Source organism: Gastrolobium bilobum, unplaced genomic scaffold, assembly GCF_033153095.1.
Source record: "Gastrolobium bilobum isolate Gb01-03AN ecotype WA unplaced genomic scaffold, APGP_CSIRO_Gbil_v1 utg17671, whole genome shotgun sequence".
Lineage (NCBI taxonomy): Eukaryota > Viridiplantae > Streptophyta > Magnoliopsida > Fabales > Fabaceae > Gastrolobium > Gastrolobium bilobum.
Genome location: NW_026897259.1, coordinates 87,015 through 97,951, shown reverse-complemented (window position 1 = coordinate 97,951; position 10,937 = coordinate 87,015).

Here is a 10,937-nt window from a genome sequence, read left to right as displayed (position 1 = left end):
TTAGGTCAGATTGGCTCTAGGCCAAGTGGGAGCTTGTTAGTATATAGATATCCTAGAGATAATCTTTTGAATAGATTAGGACATATGTGGACCTTTTATATTGTCGCAAATAAATAAAAAACACTCTTTATCCTGTTTCATATTTTGTCTCAATATTATAGTTAATATTTTATATGAGTAACTGGATGAACCCCTTGGAATAAAATAAGTATCTCTTGAGTATCTGTGATGAGATTACGATCATGAGGATTCAAGGATACTGGATGTTTATTCCTAATTTTATGTTCCTACTCTAGAGACACTGAGAATGGGGATCAGTGATCTCGGGTAAGACTAGCACGACTTATCTACTTGTATTCGGATGCAAGGTAAAGACCTCATGAGCTACAGATATGGAGATGTCTTAGCTAAAGTCGTGGGTGGACCTATAAGGGTATAGCTCGCACTGAACAGACCCACAAAGAGACTCTATGAGGAAATCTTACAAAAGTATCATTAGAGCAGTCTCTTAATATTTGGGTATGTCTTTCCTTAGACCATAAGTTGTCACCTAGACTGTGTTCTAGAAGGCATGCTTTGACTGTATACCTCGTCTGCCTGAAACATGGAGAATCATAGGTATACTGTTGGGCTTGTCCTGAAAGAGCACAGGGCTAGGGTGATAAGCTCAAGGAATTCGTCAAATCTCTGTGAGAGATTAGGTTATCTGTAAACCGGAGAAATCGGGATGACATTTACAGGGACTCGGGAATCTATGCATAGTAAAAGAGATCATGAGATGATCTGCCTTTAGAGTCAGTAAATGGAAGATTCCCTATTTCGAATAAAGCTTACCCTAAACTGCAAGGGTTGATACGTTTCCTTTCCCTAGGTTTAATGGGAAGGTAACCGAGACGAAAGGAAATACATACGGTAACCAAAAATATGTATAATAGGATGATTATGTCATTAACCTAACTAGCTCTGGGGCAACAAAGCATTGCTAGTGCTCTGTGTTGTCATTAGATGGGTTGTGGGCTTGTTGGGCCCAAGCCCATTTATGTCAGTGGCTATGTTGGGCCTAATGGGTCACACACTAACACCTTATTGTCATGATGATATAGCATTAAAGGTATTGGTGAAAGAAAAATGGCCTTGAAGGCCGTAGGCATGTGAGGATGAAAACAAAATTTTCAAAGCGGAATTACACATACCATATCAAGAAACATGCTTTAGGACATAGATGTTACCTTGTTTACTTTCCAAAACTTGAAGAAGATCAAGGTGAGGCTTGAAGATACAAGCCCTCTAATGTTGATCCACACCACCCTTTGTCAAGACGAAAGAACCCTTCTTCAAGGCCACCAACGAACACCAAGGGAGGCAAACTAGGCGTCCCTTATGGAGAGGTAGGAGGCAAGGTTTCAAGGTGTTTAGTTGAGTGAATTTTCAGCAAGAAAAACACAAAAGTGGTGCATGGGATTCACTTAGAAAGTGCTAGGTAATTTTCAAGACTCTCTTAAGAAAAACCTCACAAAAGGATGACCAAGGGAGATGAGAGAATGAGTGAATAAAATCTTATTTCTTCACTCAAAAATCAACCCTATGTAGCGTACACTAGGAGAGGAATGAGTGGAGTTGTTGCAAATCAAATCTTGCCAACAACCTCCTATCATACCCTCATGATATCAAGTGCATATCTCAACAAAAATCTGACTTAACAACCATCATATGGCCAGCCATATGGTGCGCCCCATTCAGCCTCAAAACAGTCTAGATACGTTGAGCAGTTGCATTCAAACTTGAACCAACTCACTCACTTATTCTCTCAACAAACCAAATCTGATTGGAGCTCATTTGGTTGATCTTATGACCATCACAAGACCCCAAAATCTGCGCCCCAAATCAGCCTTGGATGATGCTCAAAGATCTCCTCTTGATACTTGGGATTTGTTCAAACAAGATCTTACCTTATCCTTTTGTTATGAAACAACTTTTCATAGCCAATTCAAATTCAAATTCAAACATTTAAATTCAAACGTTCAAACATTTAAATTCAAAATTCAAATTCAAAATTTAAATTCTAAATTCAAAACTCAAATTTCAAAATTAAAATTCAAAATTAAAATTTTAAAATTCAAAATTCCAATTCAAAATTCAAAATTCAAATTTTAAAATTCAAATTCAAAATTCAAATATTTGATAATTAATTTAACTAATTAAATTAATTAGTAATGTCTTGGACCATCCAAGCCCATTACATGATCCATTCGCCGTTTTCCCTTTTGGTGGGCTTCCAAACTTCTTCTTGGGCTAACAACCATTATTAGGCCCAATACATTTAATGCTATATTATCATGATAATAAGGTGTTAGTGTGTGACCCATTAGGCCCAACATAGCCACTGACATAAATGGGCTTGGACCCAACAAGCCCACAACCTATCTAATGACAACACAGAGCACTAGCAATACTTTGTTGCCCCAGAGCTAGTTAGGTTAATGACATATTCATCTTATTACACATATTTGGTTGCCGTATGTATTTCCTTTCGTCTCGGTTACCTTCCCATTAAACCTAGGGTAAGGAAACGTATCAACCCTTGCGGTTTAGGGTAAGCTTTATTCAAAATAGGGAATATTCAATTTACTGACTCTAACGGCAGATCATCTCATGATCTCTTTTACTATGCATAGATTCACGAGTCCTTGTAAATGTCATCCTGATTTCTCCGGTTTATAGATAACCTAATCTCCCATAGAGATTTGACGAATTCCTTCAGCTTATCACCACAGCCCTGTGCTCTTTCAGGACAAGCCTAACAGTGTACCTATGAGTCTCCATGTTTCAGACAAACGAGGTATACAGTCAAAGCGTGCCTTCTAGAACACAGTCTAGGTAATAACTTCTGGTCTAAGGAAAGACATACCCAAATGTAAAGAGACTACTCTAATGATACTCTCTGTGAGATTTCCTCATAGAGTCTCTTTGTGGGTTTGTTCAGTGCGAGCTATACCCTTATAGGTCCACCCACGACTTTAGCTAAGACATCTCCATATCTGTAGCAGATGAGGTTTTTACCTTGTATCCAAATACAAGTAGATAAGTCGTGCTAGTCTTACTCGAGATCACTGATCCCCATTCTCAGTGTCTCTAGACTAGGAACATAGAATTAGGAATAGACGTGTGGTATCCTTGAATCCTCATAATCGTGATCTCATCACAGATACTCAAGAAATACCTGTTCTATTCCAAGGGGTTTATCTAGTTTATTCATAATATATTAACAATAATATCGAGACAAAATATGAAACATGATAAATAGTGCTTATTATTTATTTGCGACAAAAAGGTCCACATCTTATGTCCTTATTTAATCAAAAAGATTGTCTCTAGGACACCCATATACTAACAAGCTCCCACTTGGCCTAGAGCCAATCTGACCTAAGTCGTATACCCAAGGCCTCATAATGACTATCATGTTTTCTCTGAGAAACAGCCTTTGTCAGAGAATCGGCTAGGTTATCATCTTTGGGAACATAATCCATCTTTACATCCATCATATCAATGATTACTCTAATCAGGTGATATCTACGGAGCACATGTTTAGATCTTTGATGAGACCTAGGTTCCTTTGACTTCGCAATGGCTCCAGTGCTTTCGCAAAGCAACTATATGGGCTCATCTACGCTTGGAACCACCCTTAGTTCAGATATGAACTTCTTGATCCACACGGCCTCCTTAGCCGCTTCTAAAGCAGCTATGTATTCAGCTTCTGTCGTTGAATCTACTTCTGTTTCTTGCTTGGAACTCTTCCAAGATACTGCCCCACCATTTAAGGTGAATACGAACCCTGATTGTGACTTACAGTCATCTTTGTCACTTTGAAAGCTGGCATCAGTGAACCCTTTCACTGTAAGCTCGTCAACCCTACCATAGACCAGAAATACATCCTTAGTTCTTCTTAAGTATTTAAGGATGGTCTTGACTGCTGTCTAGTGACCTTCTCCAGGGTCAGACTGGTATCTGCTCGTAATGCTCAAAGCATATGAGACATCTGGTCTCGTACATATCATGGAATACATGATGGATCCAATAGCCGAAGCGTATAGAATTCCACTCATGCGATCCTTCTCAGGCTGTGACTTAAGACACACAGCCTTTGAAAGGTGTACCCCATGACTGACGGGAAGAAAACCCCTTTTCGACCCTTCCATGCTAAACCTCTTTAGCATCTTGTCAACATACGTGGATTGAGATAAACCCAGCAACCTGTTTGATCTATCTCTATAGATTTTTATACCAAGTATAAAGACCGCTTCTCCCAAATCCTTCATGGTGAAGTTTTCTGAAAGCCAATCTTTCGTTGTTTGTTGTGGGGATGTCATTTCCTATAAGTAATATGTCAGCTACATAAAGCACCAGGAAGACAACATTACTCCCACTAACCTTCCTGTAAACACAAGGTTCATCCTCGTTCTTGATGAAACCATTACTCCTAACGACTTCATCAAAACGAATATTCCAACTCCTTGATGCCTGCTACTATTGCAAGCATGATCCTAATAGATTTGATCATGGCAACAGGTGAGAAAATCTCATCATAGTCAACTACTTGTCTTTGACAATACACTTTCGCCACCAACCTAGCTTTGTAGGTATGAACGTTGCCATCTGCATCAGTCTTTCTTTTAAAGACCCATTTATTACCAATAGGAACTATTTCTTGCAGTTTAGGAACCAAGGTCCATACCTTGTTTTGATACATCGAATCCATTTCAGATTCCATTGCTTCAAGCCATCTAGAAGAGTCAACATCCTTGACTGCCTCTTCGTAGTTACTTGGTTCATCATCCTCGACGGTTTGCTGATTCTCAATCACAAACCCATACCTCTCAGGTGGATGGATGACCCTCGTAGACCTACGGAGTTGTGTGTTTACTTCTCCATTGGAGAACGTCGCCTGCGGAGCAGACTCGGGTTCCTCAATCTGTTCTTGTGGTCCTTGAACTTCTTTAAGATCAATCTTACTCCCACTGGCTCCTTGAGAGATAAAAAGAAGCTTGAAGCACACAAAGGGGCATGGATTGACAATCTTGACAACGTCCTATGGGGGTACAGAACGACCGCCCAGTCATCCACCAAAGAGACTCCGTTCAGGCTGACTTACGGCACTGAAGCCATGATCCCAGTGGAAATCGGTGAACCGTCCTGGCGGCGAGAGCACGTAACCGAGATCGACAACACCCAGAATTTGAAAGAAGCACTAGACCTGCTAGACGAACTCAGAAGGTCTGTCGCTGAGTCCGATCTCCATTCAAAAGAAAAATCAGCTACTCACTACAATAAGAAGGTCATCCCCCGGAGTTTTCAAGAAAAAGATTTGGTGCTTCGAAGAGCAGACGTTGGAAATAAAAACGCTCGTGAAGGAAAGCTCGCTCCAACATGGGAAGGACCTTACAGGGTAATCAACAAGCTAGGTCATGGAGCCTACTCCCTGGAAACACTGGAAGGAAAGGCGCTACCGAGGGCTTGGAACGCCGATAAGCTCAAAAAGTATTATAGTTAAGTTATCATGTAACAACTCTTGCACTCTTTTCCTTTCCTAGGCTTTTATCCCATAGGGTTTTGCTGGGAAAGGTTTTTAACGAGGCAGGGTTTTTGAGCTTCAATAAAAGATCGCCAGTTCAATTTAACACTATCAAATAAATGTGACCAGCTAAGGGACGGTCCTCACCCCCGCCACCGTTGGACTGGGATGGTTCTCACCCCAGCCAACGCCTAACTACGGGACGGTTCTCACCCCCGCCACCGTTGGACTGGGATGGTTCTCACCCCCAGCCAACGCCCAACAAGCGAGATGGTTCTCACCCCCAGCCAACGCCTAACTACGGGACGGTTCTCACCCCCGCCATAGTTTGTCTGGGATGGTTCTCACCCCCAGACAACGCCCAACTGCGGGACGGTTCTCACCCCCGCCATAGTTTGTCTGGGATGGTCCTCACCCCCAGACAACGCCCAACTGCGGGACGGTTCTCACCCCCGCCATAGTTGGTATGGGATGGTCCTCACCCCCAGCCAACGCCCAACAAGCGAGATGGTTCTCACCCTCGCCGCAGTTGGACTGGGATGGTCCTCACCCCCAGCCAACGCCCAACAAGTGAGATGGTTCCCACCCTCGCCGTAGTTGCACTGGGATGGTCCTCACCCCCAGCCAACGCCCAACAAGCGAGATGGTTCTCACCCTCGCCGCAAGTTGGACTGGGATGGTCCTCACCCCCAGCCAACGCCCAACAAGCGAGATGGTTCTCACCCTCGCCGCAAGTTGGACTGAGATGGTCCTCACCACCAGCCAACGCCCAACAAGTGAGATGGTTCTCACCCTCGCCGCAAGTTGGACTGAGATGGTCCTCACCCCCAGCCAACGCCCCTTAAATCAAGCTTAATTCACTTGAAGAAGCAAGAAAAATAAGCAGTCCTTTAGATAAAGCGTGAAAAATGACAAAGGCAAAGAAAATCCACTCGCTGATATTGATAGTCTTTACAACATAAAGGCCGCAGTTGACATACCAACCGCGCCAAAAAAAAAAAAAAAAAAGTCGCCTGCACGGTCGCCAGAACATCTTAAGTACATCTTAAGCCTGAACGGTCGAGTCCCCTTCAGCTGCTGGCGCCTGCCCCCCCTGTCACATTATCAGCACTACCGCCACGAACAACAGGATCGCCTGACGTAACACGCCCATCACCATCTCGTGTATGATCACTGTCCGTATCAGTCATAGGAAGCACGCCGCGAGCCCCATCATCGTCATCAGTCTCTGGCAACGTTTCAATCACCTTCACACCATCACCTTCAAGGCGCTCTACAATCTGGCCATCCTCTACATCATAAGACGGATCCAGGCCAGTCAAATCAGCACCAGGATACCTCACGGCAACCTGTTTGAGGGCGTTGTTGAAAGAATCGTACATCAGATCGGCTAGAGCCTCCTCCAGCTTCCCCACTTGCTCAACAGCCTTCTTGTAGTCGTCATCCCTGGCGTGAAGGCTCCCATGAGCGGAAAATAAATCTGATGATAGGCGATCTCGCTCTGCTGAAAGAGTCTCTTTTTCCTTCTTCAAATTCTCCACTGACAGACTCAGGTTGCTTTTATCGGCGGTCAATAGTTTCACTGCGTCCTCTGCCGTTTTTAATTGCGCCATCAGAGATTTTGAAGAAGCTTTCCCGTCAGCAACTTCTTTGCCAAGGCGCCCTACGTCAGCGGTCAAGCTATTCACCTGTCGTCCCAAGTCAACAATATGATCCTCTTGGTGGGAACATCTTTCCTCAAAATCCAGGGTAATCTCCTGTTGGCCCAGGAGACGGCCAATTATCACTTGTGTGCAGTCCATGTATTGCTGACGGTCGAAACGCGAAGACATTACCATCTTGGGACGCCTGATGTTGGGGAAGCCGTGGACAAGGTCCCTCTCCGACAATCTGAGCGCCCTGCTCACAAGAATTTCAGGAAGAGGAGGTGAACCTAGAGCCTCAGACGGCTCAACAGGGTGGCCACCTCCTCCATCGCCCGAAGTGTTGTTAATTGCCGGATCGCCTTCAGAAGCACCATCCAGGTCAGACCGCCCCCAGAAGGCTCAGTGCGCCTCGCCTGGGAAGATCTTGGAGGTGTTAAGCTCGTTGTCGCACCTTGTAACCCAGAACCAAGTGTTGATTCACTTGCAGAAGAGTTGCCAGTCACGCCAAGGGGATCTCTAATAATAGGGCGGTTAGCCCGTTTCTCAAGTTCACCAGCAGCGATGTCAACAGCAGACCAAACTTTCTTCTTTTTAGGGCGGACCTCTATGGCTTTACCCTTGTCCAAGCTTTTCCTCTTTGAAGGAAGAATGGTCTGAGTCTGAGGCGCTAAGCCTTGCTTGGCCCTCACTTTAGCTGCCGCATCACGCGCAAGCTTCAATGCATCGGTTGCCAAGTTTCCAACTACAAACAATAAAGATACGAGTTAGTACAAACACAAGAAAGGGTAAACATCAGAAGAGACAGAATAAATCGACACAAAAAAAAAAAGAAAAAGAAACATTGAACGCCACCACACCTCCATGGCACAACACTTGCTTCGTGGGCCACCTGTCAAGACCCCCCCTTTACTTCCAGAAACCAACTGATCGCCTTTACCTCCCCATGAGACAAGACCCCTAGAGCAAACGAGTACTGACCGGCCGACGTTTCGTAGTGAGCCCTAGTCCAGTATAGGGGAAACCGACACTCCCCACTCGACGAATCAACAAAGAAAGGGAACTCACCCTCGCCTAGCACTGGTTCAATCCAAAAGAAGGTACGCGTCCAATTCTTATAAGAGTTGGCGTACTGGGAAAATATTGATCCAATCGCATTGCCCGCCTTCAAAGAAACCCAACCAAGCTTCGTCTTCTTGGATGGCGACACTTGGAAACAGTAGAAGAATGATCGTACAGAGTAGGCCATATCGAAATACTTGCATATACCCTCAAAAACTCTGACAAACGCCCAAGCGTTGGGATACAGTTGTGAAGGCGCGACCTGTAAGTGAGATAGCACCCCCATCTCGAACTCGGATAACGGAAACCTCACCTTTTTTTTTTTTTTGATAACAGAAACCTCACCTTCTGATCAGAAAAGTGTTTTGTACACCATAAACCGCCACCGTGATTACTGCTCCACAAGAGGCGCGTCATAAACTCGACGATCAGCGCCAACCGCGATGAGTTGCCACTTCGCCTCCATTGCGCCATTTTCAGTTATGCTAAAGCTAGGCTCACCTTTACAGTGACTGTGTAAGATGCTCTTGTCAGAGTAGCTTGAAGAAGTTGAGGCCACCACGGAGTCAACCCAATCCCGCGCCCCGAGACAATCGTCCGACTGAACAGTCGCCATAAGTTTGGAAAATCCTTGTAATTCCTACCTAGGAGCGACAAACACACAGTCAATCCTCTAAACTTCACTGACGCCAGGAAGACCATTGCAAAAGGAAACAAGATAGTCCAACCCACCCTATCAACACCCCTGTCACCTCCAACTCCCCCCATGCCAAGCACAACGAAAAGGAAAAAGGAAGAATTAAACAGTTAACTCACCATCAGAATCTGAGGTATCTGATGAACTTGAATAAAAATCTGAATAGCTCAGGTTAGAAGGCCACCATGCAGGCGGTATCTTATAAAGCCCTATGTCCTCAAAAATGGCGTCCCACACGCCATTCCTTGTAAGGCGACCATCCTCCGGGTGATATCTACCCAAACGGTTCTCTGTGGACTCATCATACTTACGACGATGGAAAGATTGGGGAATGGAGGGAATTAGACCATGAGAGGAGCGAAGGGCAACTGAAGAAGGGCGAGGGTGGAAATAATACTCCAAAGGACGATTTTGACGCAGGCGATTAATGTTGGATACGGGTCGAATTAACCGCCCAGTTCCAAGATCAGAACGTCGTAAAACGCGACGACGTGAAGTGACTCTCTGCCTGACTCTCTGCCTCCTCAAGGCGGCAGACGAACGCCCACCAGATCTGGAGTTTTTCTCACCAACTAAATCGTGGCGCCCTCCGCGACGCCCACTACGGGGAATTGAACATGACGCCTCACCAGCATACGGGAGGACAGGCCCTAAAGCTCTCTCGGGAAGGAGATTTTGAATCTCCTTTTCGCTAAAACCCAGAAGTTCGGGTACTTTCCCGTGGGGAAACTTCTCAACCCCAGGAACTAAGGGACGACTTGGGGGGCAACTAGCAAGATACTCTCGCATCGCTGGCCCCACAGCACTATTCCCCAATGCCTCAAAGGCCTCGTCAAACTCCTCTTCCTTGATTTCTACTTCCAATTCAGGGAGTATGAGGCCTGGGATAGGTTCTGTAAACTTAACCATACAGAAGACAACCAAAAATGAGAATAGAAACGACAAAAGAAGAAGGACTATACCTGAGAATCGCAGAAAAGGAGAGAAAGAAGACCGGCAATATCACACCGAACTGAGGGTAGGGAACAAAGGCTTTGACCAAAGCGTAAGAGTGTAGTTTTCGCGTAAGAAAGAGCCCCAACAAAGGGGCTCCCCTCCCCTTTTATAAAAAAAGGGGGGAAAGAGAGAAGTCTCACACAGACACGTGTAAAGAGAGAGAGAGAGAGGTTTCACACGGACACGTGTAAGTCCTCCTCACTTAACCGTACGATGACATGCTCATCGTGTGATGAGCGGTTAAGGAGAGGGGGCAAGGTGGTCACTTCAAAGAGACAAGTCACCAGTCGCGAAGCATTAATGCGCCGAACCCTATGACGCTTGGATGCCTGCAATAAACAGTAATGATGGGATAACTCATCATTACGGCTCCTCGGAAACCGAAAAGCCTCTCTAAAGTGTCTTTAAGAGGCAGCCTTTCAGTTCCGTCACCTACCAATCCCCGTCATCAATGACCTTATTACAGCTATCACCAAAAGCAATCGCCCATGCTCAAGCATTTCACATCGCCAAACAATGCGTCGCCAAATCCTATCTACCAAGGCGCCAACTTATGCTTATAACCAGGTTCGGGTTCATAGCGTCACGGCGATACGAGGCTTTGTAGTCGTTTCCCTCTTGAAGGACGCCCCATAGAGCGTCAGTAACTCCCTCTCGAAGGACGCACACCGCCCTGACAAGAACGACCAAAGTCTTTAACTTGGCACCATCCCACGGTTGCTACCAAGCTGGGGGGCTCCTGTTCTGGATGGCCCAAGTACTGGAGTGGCCCAATTACTCAGGCTCAACCCTCAGCTGGCCCAGTTACTCAAGCCCAACCCCCAGCCTTGTTCCGCGTCAGCCCTTAGGGTTGATGTAGACCCTCACGATCTCCAAGACTGCAGCACGTCCAAGAGATACACCAAAATGTCCCACTTCGGGACATTAACCGCTAAAGGCAGTCACCATAAGCACTGCAAAGGAACCTGCC